We start from the raw sequence: 13,415 nt of genomic DNA, 5'->3' as shown, positions 1-13,415 counted from the left end.
AGTCATTACTCTGTTAATTTCTGCTTGACACTTGCCTACTTAAACTACCCTCAGGGGCATCTTGTGGCGATTTACCTTAATTTGAGGGGCTTGGGGAAGGTAGACAGGGATATTTACGGTGCATATTTCAGGTGGAAGCTGTGGACTGGAAGTCAGGAATGTTCTGTCTAGTCTAGTTAGTGCCATGATTAGAGGACAATCTCTCCTTGCCTTTGAATCTCCTTTTCTTCATGTATAAATGCCCCGAATAAGGTGTTAACCGAGCGTGACAGTCTGAATCTGTACCTAACATGAAAAGACAAAGCAATCTTGTGCTCTGTACAAATTCTTAACACATTCATTTGTTTGTTTTCCCCCAGTCTATCCTTGCACAGCTTGAACACCCCGTAATAGGATGTTCTAAGATTTTTTTTAGTATCTTTGCTCTAAAAGAATTAGCCTGAAATCAAAAAAAGAGTCTATAAGTTCATTAAGACCCCCTCCTTGGCACATCTTGCTTAATTGCCTCTTATTCTCTGTTGGTGGGGGATGTAGTAAAGCCTGCAGCTGAAATTCACTCAGCAGCTCAGTCCTGGGCCTTAGGATTCTTAGGGCCCAGCTAGCACTCAGCAGTTATGTCAGACTCCAGAAGCTGTTCTCCCCACAGGATGAGAGGAAACAATAGGTACCCAAAGAAAGTACCCAGGGAAGTATTTCTAAGAGGCTGAAAAACAATTACAAAATAATTTTCTGGCCCTAAAATTCAGAGGCAAGATTTCATGGTCTGTGGCCTAGGTGCAAGGTGAATTGCACATGGAAGACTTCGTAGCCAAGCTTATAAAGCACTTGGGCTTAAGGAATCATGGTTCTGGTACAAAGCCTTAAGGAATCTTACTTCTTCACAACCCCGATATGGGAGAGATCTGGTCCTACAAATCAGAACTGAAATGTTTTTTTTCATCAAGAGCAACTTCATAAATCTCAGGTAGTAATTGATGATGGCATGATTAGTAATGAAGAAATTATCATCAAGCACTAAATAATATTCAAGTATGCAGAGTAACAAAAATAGATGTGAAATTAAGGATATAGTTATATGCATAAAATCAATTATTAAAGATGAGTGGGAGATCAAAGTGCCGTGACTTCGTAGCACAGTGGGAGAAGAGAAGCGATTTGCCTCAGGGAGCATCCAGAAGTTCAGGACTTGGATTTTTCTCCCATACACATCTACACTAGACATGCCTCATTATTAATCCATCCATCAGTTGCTGAGATACAAAGCTATAAATAGCTACAATTGCCAAAAATCAAGCAAAATATCTTAAACATAGTTAATATGGTATTTTTCCAAAAAGATTGTCTTTTTATTTATTAATTCAGTATCCTTTTTGAACCACTTACATATCAAATGCTTTTTGAGACATTGGGAACCCAACAGAAACTCCTATCCTCCTGAAGCTTACATTTCAAATAATTCACTTAATGTAATTGCCAAAAGATGTGTTATCCTAAAATTAATCTCTCCAACTCTATCAGGATTGTCGGAGACAATGGAATCAATCTCATCTATGAACATAAAGAGATTTATTTCAAGGAATTGGTTTGTGGCATTAGGAGGCTAAGCAAATCTAAAACCTATAGGGGAAACAAATCTGAAATTTACTGGGCAAACCAGCACATTAGAAACAGAAGCTGATGCTGTAGAATGTCTTGTTCTGCGAAGCTTAGTGTTCTGCTTTTGTGGGGTCTTGGATAAGTCCAGGATATTTGTTTAAAAGTTGCATGATTGTGTTTGTTAATCAAGATCTACACAATACTTCCATAGTGCTACCTAATTAGTGTTTGATTAAGTAACTAGGCATTGTAGCCTTGTCACACTAACAGCAAAACTGATCACCACATCATCTATGCAATGAACATTTATTAGGTACCAATCACACGCCTGCTTGTTGAAATTAACCGTGCACAACACTGCCCTGCTTAAGGCACAATGTAAAACACAGCTGCTCTGATCATCCATAAGTGGCAAAGAACAAGTGCTGCCTGCGGGTTTGGAAGAAAGAACAGGTAAAGAATCAGGAAAAGATAAAAGCACAAAAGGCAGTTGACTTGTCCTCAGAGAACAGGTAAAAGCAGGGAGACAGGAGGGTGACATTCGTAATGGGAGAAATAACATAAGCCAAAGTGCAGAGTCAGCAAAATGTGTGACACACTTATAGACATCGAGGGGCTCAGTGTGCCTGGGAACATAGAGCATTCATCAAAGCAGTGATTGCTCTGTGCTTGTTCTACTACTCCCCCATCAAAAGGTATTAGCACATTTGCAGACAAAACACAGAAATGCAAACACTCCCCAAGAACTGCAGAGGAACCCTTCAGGGTGTTCTGCTCACAGTGACATTCTTTCAGAAGTTGGCTATTATTGACTATTCATTATCCTGAAGAAAGGAGAACCCTTTCCGATTGCTGTTTCTTTCTTTTTTTTTTCTTTTTAATAATCTTACTTAGTTGATTAGGGTACAAAGGGTCAAGGGCTACAGGAAAGTGGGTAATACCATCCTATTGCTGTTTCAATCTTTGAACATGTTATGTCATTCTCTGGAAGAAACACTGTGTAAGAAACACTGGTCACTAATTTTTTTAAAAAATTTGAATTTTATGGTAAATTTCATAGGATCTGGGATTTCCCTATACCCTCCCCAAATTCCCACACCCGACTGATTTTCCCCATGTCATTACAGTAGTATAGTCCTTCATAAGTAATCATAATAGGTACTCATTTTCAATGAATCTAGTAGCACTGATGTCCCAAACAAGGTGCTTATGGATTTTAAATATTATAAATTAAAACTTTACTTTTACCACTCAGACATGTGAGTCATGGTATTGTTTGGCTGTAGTCAGAGAAAGTACACAGAGCAGCCACAAGTTCAAGTTCACAAGAAAATAAAATCCATTCTGACCCTGTGCTTTGTACTTTGCTTTTATTACAGTCCTGCCTGGCTATCTTGTTCCTATAGCTCAAGCCTTTGCCTCATGTCAGGGAATAGCTGTTGGTTTAGCAAATTGCCATTAGATATGACTTGGTTGATGTACTTCACACCCACCTCCGCATTCCTGGTACTGAACTCAAGTCACTCTTCTGCCTACACAGGAATTCATGTTTTCTACTAATAAGCTAACTGGCCCTGGGCTGCTTCTAAGAAATGATGGTTTCATAGTATTCAAAATGATGTGCCTGGCTTTGAGGTTAATGTCACATTTAAAAATATTAAGATAATTACAGGAATTAGATGATTCCAGACCAGTCTTTATCTAGTTTCATGCTGGATAAATTATACTTCTTCATCCCCTCTGCCCCTCCTGCTTTCTGCTTCACCAAAGGGAAGCTGAGGGGACCCAAACCAGAAAGTGACATCATCAAGTGCCTGGTTTCATATCCCCATAAAGTGCATTATTTTAATTAAATCTATCGAAGAGGCTAGTAAAAGGGAGACTGGGGAGAATGAGGTTGTTGATCAAAGGTATTAGATACATGAGCATCACCAAGGAGTGGGTATTAGCTGACATGTGGAACACTCAAGGGGGTCAGAGTCTAGCTTTCTCACTAGATAACTGAACACTTGTCTTGTGGTACTGCCCTTTTATTATTTTCTGAAGTTGGAGAATCTGTCTGGAGGCTTAGAATCAAAATGCCAATGATTGTGTATTCCTTCATTCTAAGGCTAAGCCCCACAACTGTCCTGCAGAACAGGTAAACCAAGTGAATGCATCACATTGTGAAGGGTGGAATTCAATTCAACCATCCACAGCACATCAATCACACCTAGGTAAGAGTGTGGCTAGGGGCTTGCCTCACATGTGCCTTGAGAGAGCAGCGTTATACATCCCCGTGGAGCATCCTGATGAAGAAAAACATCAATCACACCGAGTAACTAATGACCTTTGATAAAGAAAATCTACCTTCTGTGGAGTGGGTGTTCATCTGTTGTTACAAATCCATTGTTTGGCCCGGCGTGATAGCATAGCGGTTAAAGTCCTCGCTTTGAATGCACCTGGATCCCATATGGGCACCAGTTCTAATCCCGGCGGCTCCACTTCCCATCCAGTTCCCTGCTTGTGGCCTGGGAAAGCAGGCGAGGATGGCCCAAAGCTTTGAGACCCTGCACCCTTGTGGGAGACCTGGAAGAGGCTCCTGGCTCCTGGCTTCAGATTGGCTAGGCTCCAGCCATTCTGGCTGCTTGGGGAGTGAACCATCAGATGGAAGAGCTTCCTCTCTGTCTCTCCTCTCTTTATATCCACCTTTTCAATAAAAATAAATTAATTAACTTTAAAAAGGTTTAGTTTAAATTTTCCGATGTTCATTTTTTTTAAGATTTAATCAGTGGACGACCTCATCGAGTGAAACTGGCAGCGATTCATAACTGGAGAACTATTAAAACCATTTGAACAAGGATCTCAGAGCATACCCCACATCTGGGACTTAGGGTGGGTGGGAAACTGGGTGGGGCTTCTCCGTCAATACCCCCGTTTACCTCAGATACATGATGGAAACAATATGGACACAATACTATTACCCACTTCCCTATACCCCCTGAACCTCTTTTTTTTTTTACCGTAATTAACTATGTAAATACTGTCAACAAAAATACAATAAAAAAAGTTTTAAAAAAAAGAATAATAAAAAAAAGATTTACTTATTTTTATTACAAAGTCAGATATACAGAGAGGAAGAGAGACAGAGAGAAAGATCTTCCATCTGATGATTCACTCCACAAGTGACCACAACAGCCAGTGCTGTGCCGATTCAAAGCCAAGAACCAGGAACCTCTTCCAGGTCTCCCACGTGGGTGCAGGGTCCCAAAGCTTTGGGCCATCCTCAACTGCTTTCCCAGGCTAGAGGCTGGGAGCTGGATGGGAAGTGGAGCCACCGGGATTAGAATTGGTGCCCATATGGGATCCAGGTGCATTCAAAGCGAGGACTTTAACCACTGGGCCACCGCGCTGGGCCCTCAATGTTTATTTTCATCTGCTTACAAAGCAGAGCAACAGACCTGGAGAGATACAGAGAGAAAGCTCCCATTCACTGGTTTACTCTCCAAACTTCTACAACCACCAAGACTGAGCCAGGCCAAAGCCAGTCACCCAGAGTTCCATCAACGTCTCCTACATGGGTGACGGGGACCCAAATACTTGAGTCATCATCTGCTGTCTCCCAGGATGCATCAAGAGTGAAACTGTCTGACATGCACTGGCCAGGACTCCAAGAGGCACTGCCATATGGGATGCAGGTAGCCCGAGGGGTGGTTGAACCTACTGGACCTCAATACCTGCTCCCAAGGTTTCATTTACTGTGTCTTACTCTAGCCTCAGGATAAGACCACAACCCTCTGCAGAGCAGAGAATTACTTAAGTAAAGTGGGCATCCTCCTAGGCTATTGTCAAGGTGAAAGCAGGGTTTCACAAAAGTACCTGAGGCAAATCCAAGGTGGGTAGATAAGGCCTGCAGTTGCAACTTGAGCGGTACGGGAGGTCACATATTACTTTCAGATGCGCAAAATTCTATGAAAGCTGGGTGGGAGTGCGGTCCACAGTGAAACACCCGTGTCTTCCCAGGACTGACCCACATAGAGGAGTCTCCTTTGAAGGAGCAGGTGTTGTGTGGGGAAAGAACAACCAGCGCCTAAGCAATGCATTTGGGAATAGGATATCTCAAATGACATGGAGTTATCGGACATGCAGCCACTCCACTGTGGATATCTTATGCTTCAGTTCTCCTCCTTGGGGACCTTAGTTTGCTTTGAGCAGGTCCCTCACACAGTTGCCCGAGGCAAACATTTTAGTGAGAAACTCTGGGGGCTGCCTATGGAATGGGGTGGGGTGAAGGGGGAGATGGCAGGGGGACACTGAGGGCAAGTTCTTTTTCTTGCTCTCACTCTCTCCTCTTGATGTTTTGTAGAGGTGGGTATTTCCCATAGTAGAGATCTTTTACACTACATAAAGCAGCCTTTATAATTAACTGGAGATCTGAATTCCAGGTCCCATGACTGTACTAACCACTCTGGCTGCCTCCCCAGTCGCAGTACCTCTGTCCTTTAACAGCCAGTGTTTGCTGGGTCTTCATCAGGCTCAGATTGCTTGTCAATCCGTCCTCACAATCTCCCTGGGAAATAATGACATCATTCCCATTTTCTCAGGAGCCAACCAAGTCTTCTCATGACTTTTCAACTTGTCCCAAACTATAAATCTGCAAGCAGAAAACCAGACCTTTCTCTTCTGCCTCCTTGACTGTGAATTTGGAATTTGACCACCATGCTGCATGCTACTTTCAAGGTCACCTACTGTACATGTGTTGGGGCAGTGCATAGGTAACAGGGAGAAAGTGACATGATTGTGTTAGAAGGCATGACAACTTTGGTCTGTTCTTCACCTCTGGTATGACTTTCAGGTTCCCTGCTCTTCCTAAACCTCAGTTTTCTACCTCTGTAAAATGGGCATTATTCTTGTAGCCTAGTTAAAAAGCTAATGTGGAGGAAATGTGAGAAGACAGAATTGGAATAAAAACTATTAAAATGCTATAAAGGTGTGAAGAATAACTATATCTTAATGTTGCATCTTCTTCAGGAAATGGTGAATTCTGGAGTCAGAACAAAAACCCAAGGGAAAATATTCAACATGTACTATTTCTCATCATGTGCCAGAAATAATGAAGAACTTACTACCTCTTAGACAGCTATCTGTGTGTGAATGACTTCTGCTATGTCAGTTGTTGAAAATCCTTTTCTGAATTGCTCCATGAATGTTGAAAATAAAGAAAAAGGTAACCTTCCATGCTGGCCTCCAAGTTGGCATTGGTCAATTCAATACCTTTTTCAAGCTGTAAATTCCTCTCAGGTTGTCTACTTATATTGTTTTCCTACTACTAAAGGAAAAAGCAAAGCCTATTTAAAATTAAAAGTCTACATCCCAAAGAAATATCACTGTGAAAATGGAATTCAACAAGTATTTGCTGAGTGTTTTATGGGTTCTGTCCTATGCTGAGAATTGACCTGTCACAAGACGTAGGGATAAGAAGGGTAATCTTGAATAGTATTGTCTTTAAGATATGATCCCTACCTTCAAAGCAGCAATAATGTCCACAGGAACTGCTAGTACATGTGACATTCTAGAGGTTAAGACAGAATTGGATTGAGTCCATGTGTTCCTACACGAAGCAAGAGTTAGGGCAATCTAAGGTTTATGTCCTTGGTGTAGGAAGAGTGGGTCCCTACGGAAGGCTTTGAGAGAGAAGCAGAGAAGGTTTAATGTGGCTCTGTAGGCAATTAATGAGCCTATTAAAGGTCTTGGAGCACAACAGAAGCGTGATAAAAGGATGAAGCATACAAACCAAGTACTATAGTTAAACTCTTTAAATTTAGGTTTTTATTAGCAATAATAACTCAAATCAAATTAAATAAACAAACAATCGTAAGTACAAAAGTGAATTGGTTCATGGAACCGGAAGGTCTAAGCTATGGGCTGTGGGTGCGGCTGCTCAGGCATTTCCATAATGCACCAACTCTGTGGCTTCATTCTTGGGCTACCTCTGCACAGTCACAAGGCCATTTCTAACTGCCCCATGCTTACATAGGTTTTAGAGATTATGGCCCCAGATAACGAGCCTCTGGAAGGTATCCTTGGGAATTTGGAATAACCCAGCTTGGGTCTGTTCTCACTTCTATAAGACTGGCAACACTGAGTGGTTGGCTAGACCTGGGACATACAACTCTTGAGTGGAAGGTAAGCCTGGTCTGTTCCGCCTAAACCTCTTTTAACCACAAGAATTGAGTGCAATATCTACAGAATATTTGCTCTGTTGGAAATACTGGATTCACACACACACACACACACACACACAAAAGACGTTGCCCAGCTTTGACGGTAACACAATTGTAATCTAAAGTAGAGCACCTCTCTTTTCCTTTAATTGCAGGGTGCCCCTTTAAAATTTGTTTCTATTCCTTCATTTTTTTTTAAATATTCATTTATTCATTAATTACATTGCATTACATGACACAATTTCATAGGTACTGGGATTCCCCCCCCTTCACCCCAAACCCTTCCCCCATCATGAATTCCTTCACCTTGATGCATAACCACAGCTCAAGTTCCGTTGAGATTCCCTAATTAAAAGTTTACACCATACAGAGTCCAGCATCCCACTTGTCCAGTTCAAGTTCAACCGCCTCTTAGGGAGGCCCTCTCAGGTTTGTAGGCAGAGCCAGCAGGTACTTGATGCTGTAAGTCACAGCCGCTCTTTTCAACTATCTACCGGTAAGTTTCCTTATTTATCCACATACATACAGTGTAGGTTCTGAAAAAGGAGGTGGAACAAGGATGGATAGATGACTACTAAAGGCTCTGCTATAGCACACATTTGCTGCAAGGAATGGATGCGCAGCCAAGAATTAACTTCCCATTCCTGCTGTCTGTATATGGTTGAAGGTGGGGTGCATATGGCTAGTCTTTGACAATAGCATGAGAAGGTAAGTTGTGGACTCCCTTGTAGGTATGCTTTCTCCACAGCCCCCTTTCCTGTTAGACGAATGGCAGGGACTACAGGAGTGGCTGAGATGTAGTGTTATGCACTCCCTGAATCACATGAACTGTCTCCCACTGGGCATTACCCACATTGAACTCCCACCTGAGGTCGACCCAGGCAATAGTTGACCTTACCTGGGTCAAACAAATGGTAATCACACTCTTAACAAATGCTTAGGCACTTCATCTTGTCATACACCACCCCAGCCCCATTCTGTTACTGCCCTCACATAAAATTGTAGGTGCCAGTGAGTTTCAAAGTGTTATAGGAACAGTAGTAATTATTGTGCCTGTGCTCACTCTTTGTGGAGGTATTTATAATCTCCACCAATCCACGGCTTGGCACAGGCTTCTGAAAAGGCTGCTATATTTCTCTTTCAGATTTTTACCAAACAGCCCTCTCCTGGATAAACATGTGGCTGGTGCTACAATGACACATTCAAAATAGACTCCTGGTACGTCAGTCACTTTTCTTTCACTTTCGGTGATTATTCCTGATTGTAAAAGTGTGGGCAGATCCTTGTACCTGCTTCATGAAAAGCACTTTGTCTTCGGAAAGCTTCCTGTGATTAAGAGAATTATGCTATCTTATTATACTTCAAATTTTATTTTTGATGATGTTTACATCGCTGATTAGGTTGGTAGGCGTCGAGGATTAGGGGAAAGTAGGGTGAGACCACTATTCCCACACCTTCATTATCTTCTTCCTATATCTGCGCCAGGGGGGAGAAGTCACAGCCAGCCTCACAGCTGCCTCAGTACCCAAGGATGGGGAACGGCCACCCGATGTTATCCCGGTGTCCCCAATGTAGAGTATGTTCTGAGAGATCTACTCAAGAGGTTTTGATAGTTCTGACATGTTGTTAATCTTGCAGATCCAAGGATGAAGCAATTCTTCCAAGGTCCATCAGCTGACAAAGTCTACCATAGAGTCTCCATTCACCCAGAAATTTGTTGTTAAGCTTCTTTGGGGTAGTTGACCAATTTGTTCTGCCCTCCTTCCTCTGGTATGGTATCAGATGCCCTCCACAGGCTCTAACGGACTCAGAAATTCTCCATGTGTATCTGGGTATGATGTCCACTGTACCATCTTATGAGGGGGCCATGTTCAGGCACATACACTCCACTGTCAGATCACAGGTCCTGCTACTCTCCCCATTGTTGGAGTGGTTTAGTTGGGGGGACCCTCAAAGAAATCTCATGTGTGCCCACCAGTGTGGGGTCAAGTTCATTTGGCCACCCACATCAGCCTACACACACACTGACAGTTGCAATTGCTATGTCACATGTATCTCCAGCCCCAGCTCACACAAACCAAGGGGTGCTGCAGTCTAAACCAATCCTGCCCGTGTTGCTCTCATGTACACCACTGGGAGGTGCAGCCCAGCTAGAGTAATACCAAATAACCCTCACTGGGTCAGCACCCCACCCTGATTCCTGAGCCTGCCAGCATTTGCAGTGGACTGGTCTGGTTTGTACCACATCCCATTCAGATCTAGCACACATCATTGAGCACAGAAGTGTAACTCAACCCAACCTACTCCACCCTTCAGCCCTCACATGTGCTGGTAGGTGCTGTGACCCAGTCTGGCATGGCCCATCTCACCTTGGCATTTGCTGGCAGGTGCTGTAGCCTGGCCTGGTCTGGTCTGCCTCCAGTTCCAGCTCACGCTGGTGGGAGATGTCACAAACTTGGCCCAGCCAGCCCCCAGTCCCAGCTCCAATGTGAACTGGCTGGTGCTGCAACTTTACCCAGGCTAGCCTGTGCTCCTTTCTGATTCTCAGATCTGTCGATGGGTGCTATGAACTGGCTCAGCCTGGCCTGCTCTCAGACCTGATCCACACATGCTGCTGGTGGGTAATCTAACCTGGCCTGGACTGGTCTGCTGCTTGCCTTGATTCTTGCACTCATCTGCAGGGACTGCGTCCTGACAAAGGAGCTCCCTAATCTCTTCTATCAGGTCTCTTCCCAGTGACAGATCTCACGCACACTGGTGAGTCCTTGGCCCAGGCTGACTTAGTCCACCTCCTGCCCTGGCAGGAATAGTGACCTTGCCTAACCAGCCCACACCCATTCTGGTTCTTCCTTTTGAGTGTTACAGCCCAGCCACACCTGGTCCACTCCCTGATACGTGGTTCAGTGGGAGCCAAGACCTAGCCCAGCCTGTTCTATGCCCACTTTGGCTCTCACAACCATCAGTGCATGCTGGAGTCAAGCCCAGTCTGGTATGTCCCAGACCCAGTCCATATCTATGCCAAGCGACACTGCAACCATGTCAATCCCAGACTGCCATCCCCATTCTGACCATCATGCTCACCAGTACGAACCACAACCCAGCTTGGGCATCCCCTTAGCTTCCCAACCAGACCCATTCCCAGCCACTGATCTTGCACATGCTGGTGTTTGCTCTGACTCAGTTCAATATAGCCCATCCCTCGTCTTAGCCTTTGCCATTGGATGCTGCAGCCTGGCTGACACAACCTATCCCCAGTCCCAACTTTCACTGTTGGGTGCTGCAGCTTAGTCCTGCCCAGTCTTCCCCCAATCCTGACTCTTACAAACTGGTAGGTGTGATAGCCTAGCCTGGAATAACCTTCACTCCAGTCTGGAGCCTGCATGTGCTAGTCAGTGAAGGTTGGCTTGGCATTGCCTGGTCTGCGCCCATCTTGCCTGGTCTGCGCACACTTGTCCTTGGGTGAAGCTACCCTGCCTAACCTGGCCAACTCTCAGACATGAATCACATGCTCACCAGTGGGAGCTATGGCCACTAGGGAAGTTTTCCAAGTTCCCCCACATGTTGGTTAATGTCATGGTCCAGCCTAACATTACCTGTCCACTGTTGCACCTCTCATTGGCAGGAACTATGGTCTAGCCCTGCTAGGTAGATCTCCAGTCCTAGCTTTAGTGAGTGGTATTAAGTGGTGGCTGATGTTAAGTAGCCCAGCTAAGGTCCCATGTGTGCTGATGTTTTGGTCTGACCCTTAAAGGTCCTCCAGTTTCCTCCTCCATACTGCTCGGTCTCAATCACCTAGCTTACCTGTAAGTATTGGGACATTTTTTGATGGAAGTCCCTCAGAAGTCATTCCTCACCTGGACATGAGCCCTCAGGTCCCCGCACACACCCCACCCCACCACTGTGCCAACTCCAGACCCCCCAGCAAGCCCACACCCTCCAAACCCCTATCACTGAAGCTTCTCCCCTCATCCCTAAAAAAATCCTGTCTGTGTTTCACTGGCAGGAGCTACCTGGTGGTGTATAGCAAGGGGAGTGCATGCTTGCTTGTTTCTGCTAGGCCCCAGGTACTGGGCATGGTAGTATTTTGGCAGGGCCCATTTAAAAAAAAAAAGATTTACTTATTTTTATTGCAAAGTCAGATATACAGAGAGGAAGAGAGACAGAGAGAAAGATCTTTGGTCCAGTGATTCACTTCCCAAGTGACCACAATGGCCAGAGCTGAGTCGATTCAAAGCCAGGAGCCAGGAGCTTTTTCAGGCTTTCCCACTTGAGTACAGGGTCCCAGGGCTTTGGACCATCCTTGACTGCTTTTCCAGACTACAATCAGGGAGCTGGATGGGAAGCAGGGTTGCTGGCATTAGACCCGGTGCCCATATGGGATCCTGGCAGGTTCATGATGAGGACTTCAGCTACTAGGCCATTGTACTGGGCCCAGGACCCAATTTATTGATGAGCTATGCAGGAGAAAGGATGAGAGTTGGTAGTTGGTGAGAATGGGATAGATTTTTAAAGGAGCTCATGTTTTTTTCTGAAAATTTAGAAAGGAAACCAATCACTTTCCCTTGTCTCTCAGAATCCAATGCTAATTAGTTTGAAAGATAGCAATTTCTGAGTGAAAGCCAGTTATTCCCAACATCACTGTATATTCCAAATATCATTGAATAAGTTATACTGTGCAAAGTGCTCTTATTGAAACCTTTATAGGAAATGTCCTTCATGTTAATGAAAATACCAGCTGTGGGCACCAGCTCTGCTTGCTTTGTAAGATGTTAGAAACTCTCCTTTCCCATGTCCTTTCCTCCAGTGAATAATATCTGTTCTCTTTTCTGATTGGAGGTAAAATTTAAAAGGAAAGCCCTGGTGACCTGTCCAGGGCACACTGCAGGAAAAAAAATGAGAACATTTAGAAGAGGAAAAGACAGCAGTGGTGCTGATGCGCTACATAGGCACATGGATACTGCTTTCAGGACACTCTGGGTCCTGAGAGTGAAAGCACGTCACAGCTCGTGGAAATCGCTGGCTGCTGGTGGGTAAGAGCCTCTCCGACAAAGGAGTCAAATCTAGAATGAGACTTATGAAGAAGGGTGAGGTCCTGTCCACCAGGATGCCCTACTGCTACAGTACGTGCAGAACAGAAAGCAGCGAAGAAAGGATGTCCCCTGAAAGAGGAAACGTCAATCAGCAAGAGAAGAGAGCTGTCACTGGATTTCCTATAAAGACACAAATTAATCCAGACAGTGAGTCTTCTGTTTCTCAGCCACCCCTGAAAACAATTCTTTTTATCCAAATTTTGGAGGAGGGGACCACAGATAAGAAAATATTTGGTTTGTTCCAATGAACTCTTAAGCACCTCAGTATTCAGGTGTTTATTTCAAAATATGCTTTCCCCCCCTTTTTATTCTTGGGTAAAATCAGAAGTTTTTCCGTGAACACTTCTTGGCCATTGCCAGGACTTTAGGAAGAATTCTCATTTGACTCATTTGATTTTTAAAAGATAATTAGCAAACTGAATATTTCTATAAAAGTAATTATAGAGCTCAGTAAAAGAGGGCATTCAGCAGATAATTCACTCTTGTGATTTTCATTAGCTAACTCTCTCATGGGGCAATTTAGAGG

Source organism: Ochotona princeps, chromosome 3, assembly GCF_030435755.1.
Source record: "Ochotona princeps isolate mOchPri1 chromosome 3, mOchPri1.hap1, whole genome shotgun sequence".
Classification (NCBI taxonomy): Eukaryota; Metazoa; Chordata; class Mammalia; order Lagomorpha; family Ochotonidae; genus Ochotona; species Ochotona princeps.
The sequence above is the reverse complement of the archived record's forward strand: the minus strand, read 5'-3'. Positions refer to the sequence as shown.